Below are 12,169 nucleotides of genomic sequence, written 5' to 3' on the forward strand. Positions count from 1 at the left end.
GTGTTTGTCACGTTTCCGGATGTGAATGGAAACGGGACCCTGTCTCGTTTTGGACAACAGATTATCGCGAGCATGAGGAACGGATACGTTCGACTAAGACGATCTGTTTGTGATACTCGATCGGTAAGATTCCTCTTTTCAGAGTTCATTTCGAATTTCATTGATGTTTTCGTGGTTAATTTGTCGTTACAGGTAATTGGAAAATTTTGCGTTTTATAATAATTTTGACTGCTGGTTCAAATATCGAATGTGAATCTTTCAACGGGTAGAGAATTTATTAGAAATGTTGGAATTGTTGCAAAATGAGATGTAGATTGAATATCAAAATGATAATTTACTATTTCAGACTGATGTTTCGCTGATTAATCTGTCACTGAAGATATTTGAATAATTTTGCGTTTCGTGATATTAATTTACGTTTGAAGAGAGTTGCACATTTAAATGAAGAGAGAGAATGCTTAGGTTCAGATTGAACCTTTAAATGATTTTCGTTCCTTGAATGGTGTGATTGGTTTAAATATCAGAAATGGATCTATCAATGAAACAGGGGTTTGTTGGAAATATATTAAACTGAATCTTTAAAAAAGCAATTTTAAATCATTTTATATAAATTAAGAGATAAATTAAAAACGAATTTGATATGATTCGAATTTCATAATTTTATAATATTTAACTTACACATCTAGTATCATCTATACACGTGTATATATTCGTAAATAAGTTTGTAATTTTAAAATTTCTTTAATTTTAATATATCTCGGCTCTTGAAACAATCTTCTGTATCAATTATGCTATTACTATTCACGAGTATTTGATTTCTTAACAAAAATATTTCACAGTAGAGATAGAAACCTTTCTTGAAATTCCATATCGCAAATTACATTTTCCCTTATCGAATTATTTAACTAACCCTCCATCCAGCAATACGAATGTCCAAAATTTTAATTATCCTTCGAGAATTGTAATTCAATCTAGTAATTTCCATCGTTGCTAACGATCGTGTTTCAATTTTGGAAATATCAAAATCTAACCTTCTCCTCTGGTGTAAATAACTAAAACAATTTTAATTAATTTTAAACGATCTACTGCAAATAATTCACGGTAATTCTACGATGTATTAGCAATCGTAATTAATATGATTAAAACGTTGGTCCTTTCCCACCCAGTGAAAATTAATCATTTACAAAGTGCTGGCGCGACACGATTTGCTTGATTCGCTTCATTTATTTAAAATTAGTCGCATCAAAACTCCACCATATTACAAACAACTCTATGTCATTTCCAATTGCACCGATATTCATCAACGTGGATTCGCCGAAACACTCCAAGTTCCTGCGAATTTTACGGTTTTGCAGATATGTCGATGGATCCACGATTATTTAAATACTAAAATCTGGTAAATCGACGTCCATTCCAATTTCAGTTTAGAACGATCGGAATAAAATATAAAATGCATATACCCAACTGTGGAATAATCAAACAGTGAATTTTATATAAAACAGTAATTGGCCATTCTGTGTAGTTGTTTGAGTTTATTTTTCGTATTTTCAAATAGCAATCGTTTTTGTTCTGTGCTGAATAAATCGTACGAAGGGTTGACTTTTTGCGATTAGAATATCGTTGAACTATGGGCAAAAGAATTGCAATCGATAACAGCTTTTTAACTTGGTTGGAAAATATAGGAAATACAAATTGTCATAGAGAAATTTGTTGCTTGATTGATAAATTCAGTTTAATTGGAATATCAATGAAATAATACGATCTATAGAGAATTTAGAGGTTTATTCATACTGGCTTTTTCCAAATTGTTTGGAATATTAAAATTTATGAATGACACCGGTATAATGCATAGAATAAAAATATTAATTTATATTTTCTTCAAAAAATCAGAAATAATTTCAAACAGGTAAGAGATTCAAGATAATAGCCGGTAATAACTATTACGTCGAAATCTTTTCATATCTCCACGTAATTATATTTAAATTAATGGAAATTAATTTATCTTTATCCTTTGACGGATAAAGATGAAAGAATTATATTTTAATGAAAATTCATTGCTACGAAATTTTTCTACAAACGAGTTTCACGTATGTATATCTGAAATTAAATATGAATAAAAATAGCATGCATTCATACGTATGTACAGAAATATGCTCTTACAAATGTAACGAACTTTTCCTAGAAATTGCAAGTCAGCTACTTTTATTGTTTCATTCTTCTCCTAATAACGAAACCTTTTTAAATTGAGATTCGTTTACATCTGAACATGATCATTAAAGGAAACATCGTTTATTCGAACTCTGATATCGTTGCATTCTCATAAATTCGCGGAATTTTTACAGGAAATTATACGTTGATCCTTTACGTTGCTTCGTTGGTTTCCCAATGGCGAAATTATTAATTGTGTAATATGAACAAGAAAATGAAAAAACATTGTCCGTTCATACGCTCACAGAGATACATTTTTATAAAATTACAAAACCCTCCATTTCACTGTCTTATTAATATCCATAGTACGTTATGCTCTTTGTGGACACGAAAATGGAAATGACAAATTTTGATACGTTTACAACCACATGCATTTGGAAACAAAAATGTAGGGGCAGTTTTGTTTACCAGTCGAGTCGCTCTGAAAATCGGTGAATACTTTTTCACTCTCCTAATGTTCTCTTCAATTTCTATTTGCCTTGTAACGAAGTTTCTTGAACAGGATTGACTCTGTTCACGACTGATCAGCAGTGGGATGCTTCTTACCGCGGCAACGATAAAGAAAACTCATATTTCCCTATTATTCTTTCAACGTGAAGGAGTAACAGGTAGAAGTTGGGAAACTACATCGATTCTAATCGCAGTCGAGTTTGTATAGTATGGTCTACGGACATGGACAACGGGGATGGCAGAAATTCGTAGTTGTTTCTTGACGAAAATTGAATTTATAGACAAGGAAGAGATGTGTCGTAAAGAGATAGTGCCATTTTTATTATTGTTGTTATTTCTGTATTTAGAGGTAGGATCGCAATAGCTATTATTTTAGTCTTTGGATAAATCTATCGCACCGTTTTGAGCCGAAAAACCTTTATTACACTTTCTTACACGGACTAAGGATAAAAAATAAAAGAATATCTTAAACCTATCGATCAAATCCCTCGATTATATCTAGTACTATCTTCTAGTTACTATTTATCGTAACTAGCGCATCTGCATATGCATGGCGAGCGCCAACTCACGTTGTCATTTTCAACGATTATCTTTCATTCTTTTCTGTTTTTATCTTGCAATACTACACTTACATACTGGTGGACCGTCGTTGAATCGATCCGATCGATCGATCGGAAAAACTGGCCGGCTGGTTAAGTTCGTTCGTCTCTGAATACAAAATCCAGCAATTCAATTTCCGTGACTGCTTATCGATTGCATGTATCCGCCGTTTCGCTTTTATTCCGTTTAACGCTTGAACAGTGGCGTTCCTCGTCGCGCACGCTCTTTGAAATTATCGTGGCTTAGAGCAAGACTGGTCTTAATGAAACTGGTTGAGAATGTTTGTGATCTCGTGTGTGCGTGTCTCGCTAATCGAGAGAAATCGAGCCGTGCTTCCAGCTAGTATCGGTTTGATTTTCGTGAGATAATATCGGAACTCGGTACAGCGAGTGATTCGTTTACTATCAGAGAGCGACACTTCGTTTAATTCTTCGAGAACAAGGGATATTTTTCAGACGTACCGATACAACTTACGGCAGTAAGTCGTTTGTTTTCGAAACTACGATCACGTAATCTGCGTCGATATAAATGTAAAAAATTGAAAAATCAACGAACAGAAAATTCAACGAGCTTTCACCGCACCTAGATCCAGCTAAGAGCTTCAGCCGTACATTTTTGATCGACACAAGATCTGTGTCCGATGTGCTGGCTATACTGACTGATTGTTTTTACATGCTTGGAATGTCAACATTCAGTTGTTTTGCTAATCATTTGTCACAAGAATGCGCAAAGCTTCGTAACACAACAAAAACATTTGTCTCTGGTTGCTTAAGTCACCGATTCAATCGAAAAACATGAAAACGAGATATCTCGCGACCCGTACGTAACGTGTTAATACGCAAATAAAATTTCTCCAATCGTCTAAAAGCGTGTTATCAACGTGAAAAATTGATCGTTGTCTGGATCTCTCGTTTTCGGCAAAAGATCCGAGGAAAAGTTCGGTTCTGCTTGTCTCGAAACAAGATTTCGAGAGCCGACAGACCGAGGCAGCGGTGGCTGGCAGGTGTCATCGATCGACAAAGGGAAAGTTCAACGAGCTGCAGCGTGAAGTTCGCGGCCAATTTCCCGGCGATCCCGGGCTCACGAGCGAGCTGCGATCTTGCCGTGGCTGGAACACGAAGCTGATATCGCTGCCACCAGTCAGCTTTTCATTATCGTCGCACAGACGTCAACTGCTTCGCTGTGGGATCGAGTGTTCCCTAATTAAGCCGATCGGATATCGCGCTCTTCTTCGTTCCATGTCAACCGCGAGCTTGCCACGTGGCTGCTCGCTCGTTGAACAAACGTCGTCGTTTAACCTCGCGGGAAACCAGCCTTTTCGTCGCCGAAGGATCCTATTTTCTTTATGCAAACATCGCTGTCATGTGTCTTCAGAGTCACGCTGCGTCTTACACGTCAGATTATTCGATATTTTCTTGGATTTTTAGCGAAGGATACAGGCAATCGCCTTACTAGATCGCGGATTTTTCTGCAAATTCATATTTCTGAGGAAAGGTCGGATCCAGGCTGTGATTAGTTTCACTAATCCTATCAAATATTATAGCACTCGTTGTATTTTGAATATTTTATATATTTCTGTGTATTGCATTCTGCGTATTCTACGAATTTTTTGTCGTTAAAATATGCGTAAAAATGATTACGGACTTTCTTAAACAATAATTTGGTAACTGATGCTATTAGAGTATTGATAAATGATAAATTGTGAGTCGCAAACACGAACACTTTTCGGAACTTTATAATTTTGTAATTTGTAGTTGAAAATCGCTGAAGCGTACAAAGTAGAACATTGTAAACTAATAATATTACATCGATACAGACATCGAATTAAATTCTACACGTTCGGTTGATAAATTTCTGAACAAAGTTTGAAGTTTAATTCGACACGGGTGAAACAGACTATCGTGCACTTACTCGTGCGCAATTGTGCATCGATTTATATATATTCACGCGCTTGATCCGTGCATACGTTATACCGATTAAACGGAGAATAATAAACCGTGGATACGTGATCTAATTACCATAATTGTCGATTTGATTATGCCGAATAAAGATTTATTGTGTACGAATTAGTTCCTATGTACGAGACAGTATAAATTAGTGAATTAATTATGTAGATAACCCTGAATCGTTGTTGTTTTTCATTAAAACACATTAATTTCGTTTTAACTCCATCTACGTTCGCCTGGCGTCCACGAAAATTATCCGTTTGTTCATTCCGAGAACTGAAAAAGCTATTAAAATAATAACAAACCAGAATTTATTTATTCTCTGTAACTCGAGTAATGTAATTAAAGGGTTGGCTTTCGTAGGATTAAATATTTTAATTGAATTAGTCTTCGTTCGAGATACAAGTTTTAAACTGATGTTTTATTTAATTCTTTTGAAAGAAGATTTTCTGTAAAGAGCGCCTACAATGTCACTCATAATTAAGTAATATAACATTTATAATTAAAATACTTGGGTAAATCGTAAAAGTTTTAAGATAAGATTGCCAGATTTAAATCTATGATTTGAATAATCTCCAAACTGTCTAATATACGTAAATTATCAAATTATCTAAAAATTTGTGTAATTTTATATTTCATTGAAATAATACGGAAATTAAAATATGTTTTCCAGCGACACTCCGTCTCCATATTATACAAGAAATACGCATAAGTTGATAAAGAATCCGACCAATTCCACGTTACGTAAAATTTCCAAGCATCCCAATTTATTCGTACGTCTCACTTTCGCCCACCTCTGCCTTCAAAATTCCACAAATCCCCAACCCTACAGTCAAACGTTCCCCAAAAAGACCAAAGAACGTTCCATTTACTCGACGGAATCACAGAACTCGTTTACCTCGGTGTATCCACCAAACGTCTCCGCGAAATGCAGCAGGTGTCGCCGAGAGGCGGAAAAACGAGTCCATCTCTTGTATCCCGGTCTGTTCTCCGCGTGATCAAAATGGATATGTACGTGGAAAAACGGCGTCGAGACGGTTGGACCATTCCTACCGGGAAACATCAGGTGCGGAGTTTATGCAAGATAATTTCCACGAGACGAACATTCGTCAGTGTCGCACAACGGAAGAAGAAGCTTTATAATAGGTTTTCGATTCGAGAAATTCGACGAATTTCAACGACCAGGATATCGTTGAAATATGAGCAGAATTAGAAATTGAACGATGTGTGAGGGTTGCGTAAAATATCACGCTAAAAGCGTTCCCTTCTGGCATTTTTTAATTTCTTTTTTATTACATTTCTTCACTCATCGTCTTAATTCTTTGTTTCTTTCGATACTTTATTCGCTGTTCCTCTTGGAATTCGATATTCTTTCTTGAAGTTTTTAGATGGTTAAATTCTTGCTAGAAATATGGGACGAAAGAAGAATGATCGTGGAAAGTCTTAAGAATTTCTTGATTCGTGTCTCGTCTCAAATACACATACAGCGAAGAAAATACTGTCCTCTGTTCTTCCACAAAAATTTGTATAGCATGCATAAGCAGTTAGAAATTACGTAGACTCTAATTAGGAGTATTACTTTCCGATCGTAAAATTTCTTTTATTTTCTAGATATTAAATTACAAATAATAATTAAAATTTCTAAGAGCAACTTAGGTGCAACTAACAAAAATTGTAATTAATTTCATCAAAATTGACTCGCTTGATTTTAAAATCGACAGATTTCGACCAAAAATCCCACGGACTCTCGATCACGCGTCTAATCTACTTTTCACCCCTGTCATATTCTAAAATACCCCGACCATTTAATTTCCACGCCATTAAAACTTCATTATTATTAAAACGTTGAAAACACAGGACTCGATCGTTCAGCATATTCAAACCTGTTCTCAAACCTTTTTTCCCCCTATGCGTAGCACGCTGCTTTGGTCAACGTTCGACAAAGGGGGAGAAAAATGGGGATTACAAATTGCAGCGATCTCTGACTATAGGTTCGCCGCGTTCCCAGAAATGGAAGGGAAATTGATTTTTTATCGCTGACTGAATAACTGCGTTTCCACGGAATCCTGGTGTTGTCGGTTTTACGAAATAGAGAATAGGTATTGTTGCCTTTTACCAGGGGGTGTGAACCGCTGGGGTACTGGGGTGTGTCGGGGGAAATTGCGTTAGGGAATATTTTAAAGCCACCAAGGCTATTACACCAAGACCTATCGCGATGAAATATTTACGATTTTCTATACCGACTTAATTTCAAAACGTTCGGTCACTTTTCTCCGTAGATTGTCTTTTATTCGTACATAGATTACACTCGATTTATCATTCTATTTCATTTATTCTCACAGATTAATCGCAGGTGATTAGTCATTATTCTTATATTACAGTTTTGTTTTAATTTTTCATCTCGTTCATCGTCATTCTACTCCTATTCGCTGTAAAGATAAATTATTAATTAAAGCTTGAATAATTAATGAAAAAATCAAATCTGTTAATTTCTTTTAGAGCAGAAGCATCGTCGAACAAACGATATCGACGAAAGAAGGATAATTCTATGAAACAACAGACCAGAGAATATGAAACTTGCTGGAAGAAAATGTTTCGGAATAAACGAACAAAACGACGAAATAATTAGAAATATCTTCGCTCCAACACGGTCGATCAGCAAAATCCTTCTCTTAAAATACAAAATCGAGGGAAATGAAATTTCCCGTCCCCGCGAACATTGGCACGCGTCAGTACGGCAGAGTGTAGACGATGGACAGAAAATCCTTTCAAGATTCAAATTTAATCCAGAATTCTCCGTAATCGCGAAAAATGAATTAAAAGGTATTTTTCGAGTGCGCTCTAATCCCCCCCGGAAGAAAATCCTGTCGTGCAATAAATATCGTCGGGACAGTTGGAAATCGACGTCTCGACAGGCGGCCCTTGACCGCTCGTTAAACGAATTTTTTGCGCCTTTTTCGTAGTCTCAATTAAGGGAGGCAGTTCCACGCGATAGCCACGCTTTATCTCGCGTTCCTTCAACCAGAGGAAACCACGAGCAAAAGCTCGGAAAGACGCGTTTAACCGCGCTGACTTTAGCTGCGAGTAGGATTTTGCTGGCTTAACAACGTGACTCGGTTAGTTGCTTCGCTGCACCCTGTCCAGCTAGTTAAGCGAGCTACACCTTTGTCTTAACGCAAAGATCTATTTATTTAGACGTACGAGTGAAATTAGTCGATTTCCTCTGTTTTTCTCTTTTGAATTTCTAGAGTTTTCTTTAATCTGTTTCTTTAGAATCATTTTTTTTTTTTTTAATTGGGATGGAGGAAAATTGTGATGGGTTTTGATTTTTTAATACGATCTGAGATGTGGCAAGGATAATTTTATCAATATCACAATTTAATGTCTAGAGAGATTATTTATTGTAATGGAAACTGTATTCGTAGAATTTGGATACAAGGTGATTTTTTTTTTTTTGTTTTTTAGATATGAAGAAGTATTTTGTAATTCGTAAAATTACATTTCGTAACACTACGCTCTTTGCCTTTGAATCTCGTAAATCTCGTTTCTGTAACTGCATACTCTGCAGCTGTAACATCTATAACTTTGAACTCGAAGGCTTTAAATTTCATAACCTGAACCTTATAATTCTGGCTCTGCGAGTATAACTCTATAACTTTTAACCCTATAACCCTAAACTCCGTAACTGTAAACCCTATAACCCTAAACGCTGTAACTTGTAACCCTATAATCCTAACTCTGTAACTCGGAATCCTGTAACCTATGAACTTTCAAATTCCAGGTCGTGAATTTACAATCAGCAACTTTCGAACCCAATAAATACAACATACAATACCCTTCGTACCATTTAAAAAATTCATGAAATAGTTTTGAAGATAATATCAATTTTCTCATCATCGATGAAAATAGTTTCCTTAAGAAGAAAGAAGAAAAAAGAAACGGAAAAGAAGATGAATTATGGGTAAAGTTTTATCTTTGGTCTTGCTGGACGAAAACTCGAAAAAGTCAATGCACGAACCTGATTTATATGCTGACAAAAGTCGCGTTTATTCGGTAACGTCCACTTTCAGCAAACAAAAAAGTTGTTTCATTCCGGCAAGCGATGGATCACGAAGTTCCGAAAGTATTTTATAATGACAACTTAAGGGTTGCGTGTTGCAATATTCAAGCCGCAATTTCTGTAAGAGCTCCGGCACACGATATCGTGTTACTTGGTGGTTGCGATCGCGTTGGCACAGCCTGCCTGATGGTGTTTCATTATCGAGTTTCAGATAGAGTGATATTTCAAGGATATTATGACCATAAATTAAGACTTGTTCTCTTCATACTTCGAAATTTTCCCGTTACTTTCCATCGCAGCTTCGTCGGGGGAGAATCGTGTGTAAATCAGGAGATTGAACATTATTTTCTTCGTGGTTTCTTTTGGAAAATTATGAACCTACGAGTAACGTACAGTGGCTACGGTATGAAAGACATTAAGGTACAAATCGCTGCTAATAAAAGTCTGAGAAATAAAGCGTTCCTTTTAAAAGAATTTCATCGACAGAAAAAGAGTTTGTGTGTGAATAATTTAGTATTATATGCATAGTCATAAACAGGGAGTGGCGACAAAATAGAAGCATTTTTGCTTGAAAGTTTACTTCGAAATTTACCCTAGTATACACGATGTATACTTTTAACTTGGTGAAATTTTATTCTTCACCACGATTTATGCTTTCATTCATCTGTGACAGATTTATAAATGGATATATATCCTGAGATTAGTTTGATATTTTGATATTGGAAACAATTTCGTGTATCAAGCGACAGTTCTATAACATATTTTTATAAGAAATAACTTTTGCTCGGTATCGATCATTTAATTGTAAGAAAAAATTCTGTTTTAACGTAATATCGATTTTATTTTGCTAAAGATTTTTCTGAATTATTTATATTACACCCCGTAGACTTTTAAAAACGTGGAAAATTGTATAAAATACGAGAAAATACCTCTGAAAGATATTAAACATAAAATGTATGACTGAAAACAAAAGCCTAATATCACGTTCGGGGAAGCTTTCGAAAAATTTCCTGGCTTTTAATTTTCATGGCTAATTTTCATGGCTGAGAGAGGCTTATCCGTGGCGCTGGCAAATATATTTATGCATCCACGTAACCATAACTCATCACGGTCATCGAGAAACCTGAAAATTTTCAGGTATTAAAACTTGCGCTTTAATTTACCGTTTTGTTCGATGCTTTCGAGTAGCGGAGGCGTAATAGCAACGATGTTTTCAAGCGTAACAGTTTCTTCTTTGGTAATTATGGTTGATTGCGAGCTGAATGAGTTGTGATAATATTCCAACGGCTAGGAATAGACGTTTATACTATTTTAGAGAGATACGCTTGAGTCGTGTACAGGTATCTCTTCGTGTTATACTTTCGGGCATTTGTGTTTATCTTAAACTTTTACTTTATTTTCTAAAATTTATATGACCTTTCTCACACTCTAATTTTTATTTCTTTTCTAAAATTTTCACATTTATCATACGTTTAAATAACGAAAGCTACAACGTTATACAGAGGACGAAGTTGGCGGTACAGCGATAAAATTACTCGCAAGAAACGCTACATAAAGAGAAAGTCTCTACGATCAGTGTCGTCAATTCTATAAAAAGCATCTAGGGAACAGTTTGTTTAATTTGCTGTAAATTGTTCTAGTTCATACGACCGATCCATGTGTCATTAGCAACATCACTACTAAATCGAATAAGACGAATAAATGTAGAGGTTTATGTGTAGAGGGCGGTTGGTCGGTGAGGTTTAATGGGCGAGATTGCTCGTTGTTGAAACCGTCGAATATATTTCAAATGATAAATTAGTATACAGATAATGCTCGCAAAGACGCTCGTACTAACCGATTCGCTAAGACAGTGTATCGATTTGAATCAAGCTTTGCGTGAAAAACGACCAGAATATCAAAAAAGACAACACAAAGTAATTTTGCTTCGTGATAATGCACCATCGCATACAGCAAAACCGGTCAAGGAAACGATCGAAGCGTTCAGTTGGGAAATACTTTCGCACGCGGCTTACTCACCAGACTTGGCTCCGTCCGATTACTATTTATTTGCATCGATGGGACACGCACTTTCTCACCAGCACTTCGCTTCTTACGAAAATGTACGAAAATGGCTCGATGACTGTTTTGCGTCAAAAGAGCGACAGTTTTTTTGGCGTGGCATCCACCAATTGCCAGACAGATGGGAAAAATGTATAGCTAGCGATGGGCAATACTTCGAATAAAATATTTTTAATCATTTTCATACAATAAACGTGTATTCTGTATACAAAAATTCCGGTTTCATACTTACAGGCCTGATATAAAATAGGATCGCTAATGACTCGTTAATTAGATCGCTGATAATTCGTTGATAACTGATTGAAAACTGATCGACAACCGACTGTAACTCGTTTCCTCGCGATCGCCTCCGTTTATTTATACTGGTCGGGAGAGGGTCGGAAAATTCAAATTCGTCTTTGTTCGATGGTTGCACGTAGCGGTGACATTGTTTTGCCTGGAGTTTTTTATTCTTACATTACGCGTATCCTAAAGATCTTGATACTCCAAGGCAAAACAATAACATGATTTAAATTCTCTAACTCATGTGCCGCTACATAAATTTGTATAAAAACAGGCAGGTTATCATACGCAACAATGTCGAAATTAATACAATACATAAGAAACGGAAGAATCGTAAACTTTGGAAAAAAGAATAAAAACATAAAATACCTGCACATACTAAAATAAACTAATGAAAATTAATCCATACGTACGTGTACATATAACGCTTGATATTCCCGTCAAACGCTATTAATTTCCAACAAATATCGTAAAGCACAAAGATAAAGAAGAAATCTCACGAGACGTTAATCCTCCCTAACAAGTATCCGTAAGCCCGTAGAAACCGCGCAAGGTGTCCCCG

The 12,169-nt window shown here is 35.9% G+C and overlaps 1 long non-coding RNA gene across 1 annotated transcript in view; it reads left to right on the forward strand.

The window, feature by feature from the left end:
- LOC117152431 overlaps positions 1-12,169 on the forward strand; it is an 18,530-nt gene continuing 6,361 nt past the window's right edge. Inside the window, exon 1 of the long non-coding RNA XR_004462816.1 lies at positions 1-123. This is a non-coding gene — a long non-coding RNA (uncharacterized LOC117152431). The remainder of the gene's footprint in view (positions 124-12,169) is intronic.

The sequence above is a fragment of the Bombus impatiens genome, unplaced genomic scaffold, assembly GCF_000188095.3.
Source record: "Bombus impatiens unplaced genomic scaffold, BIMP_2.2 scf_0051, whole genome shotgun sequence".
Classification (NCBI taxonomy): Eukaryota; Metazoa; Arthropoda; class Insecta; order Hymenoptera; family Apidae; genus Bombus; species Bombus impatiens.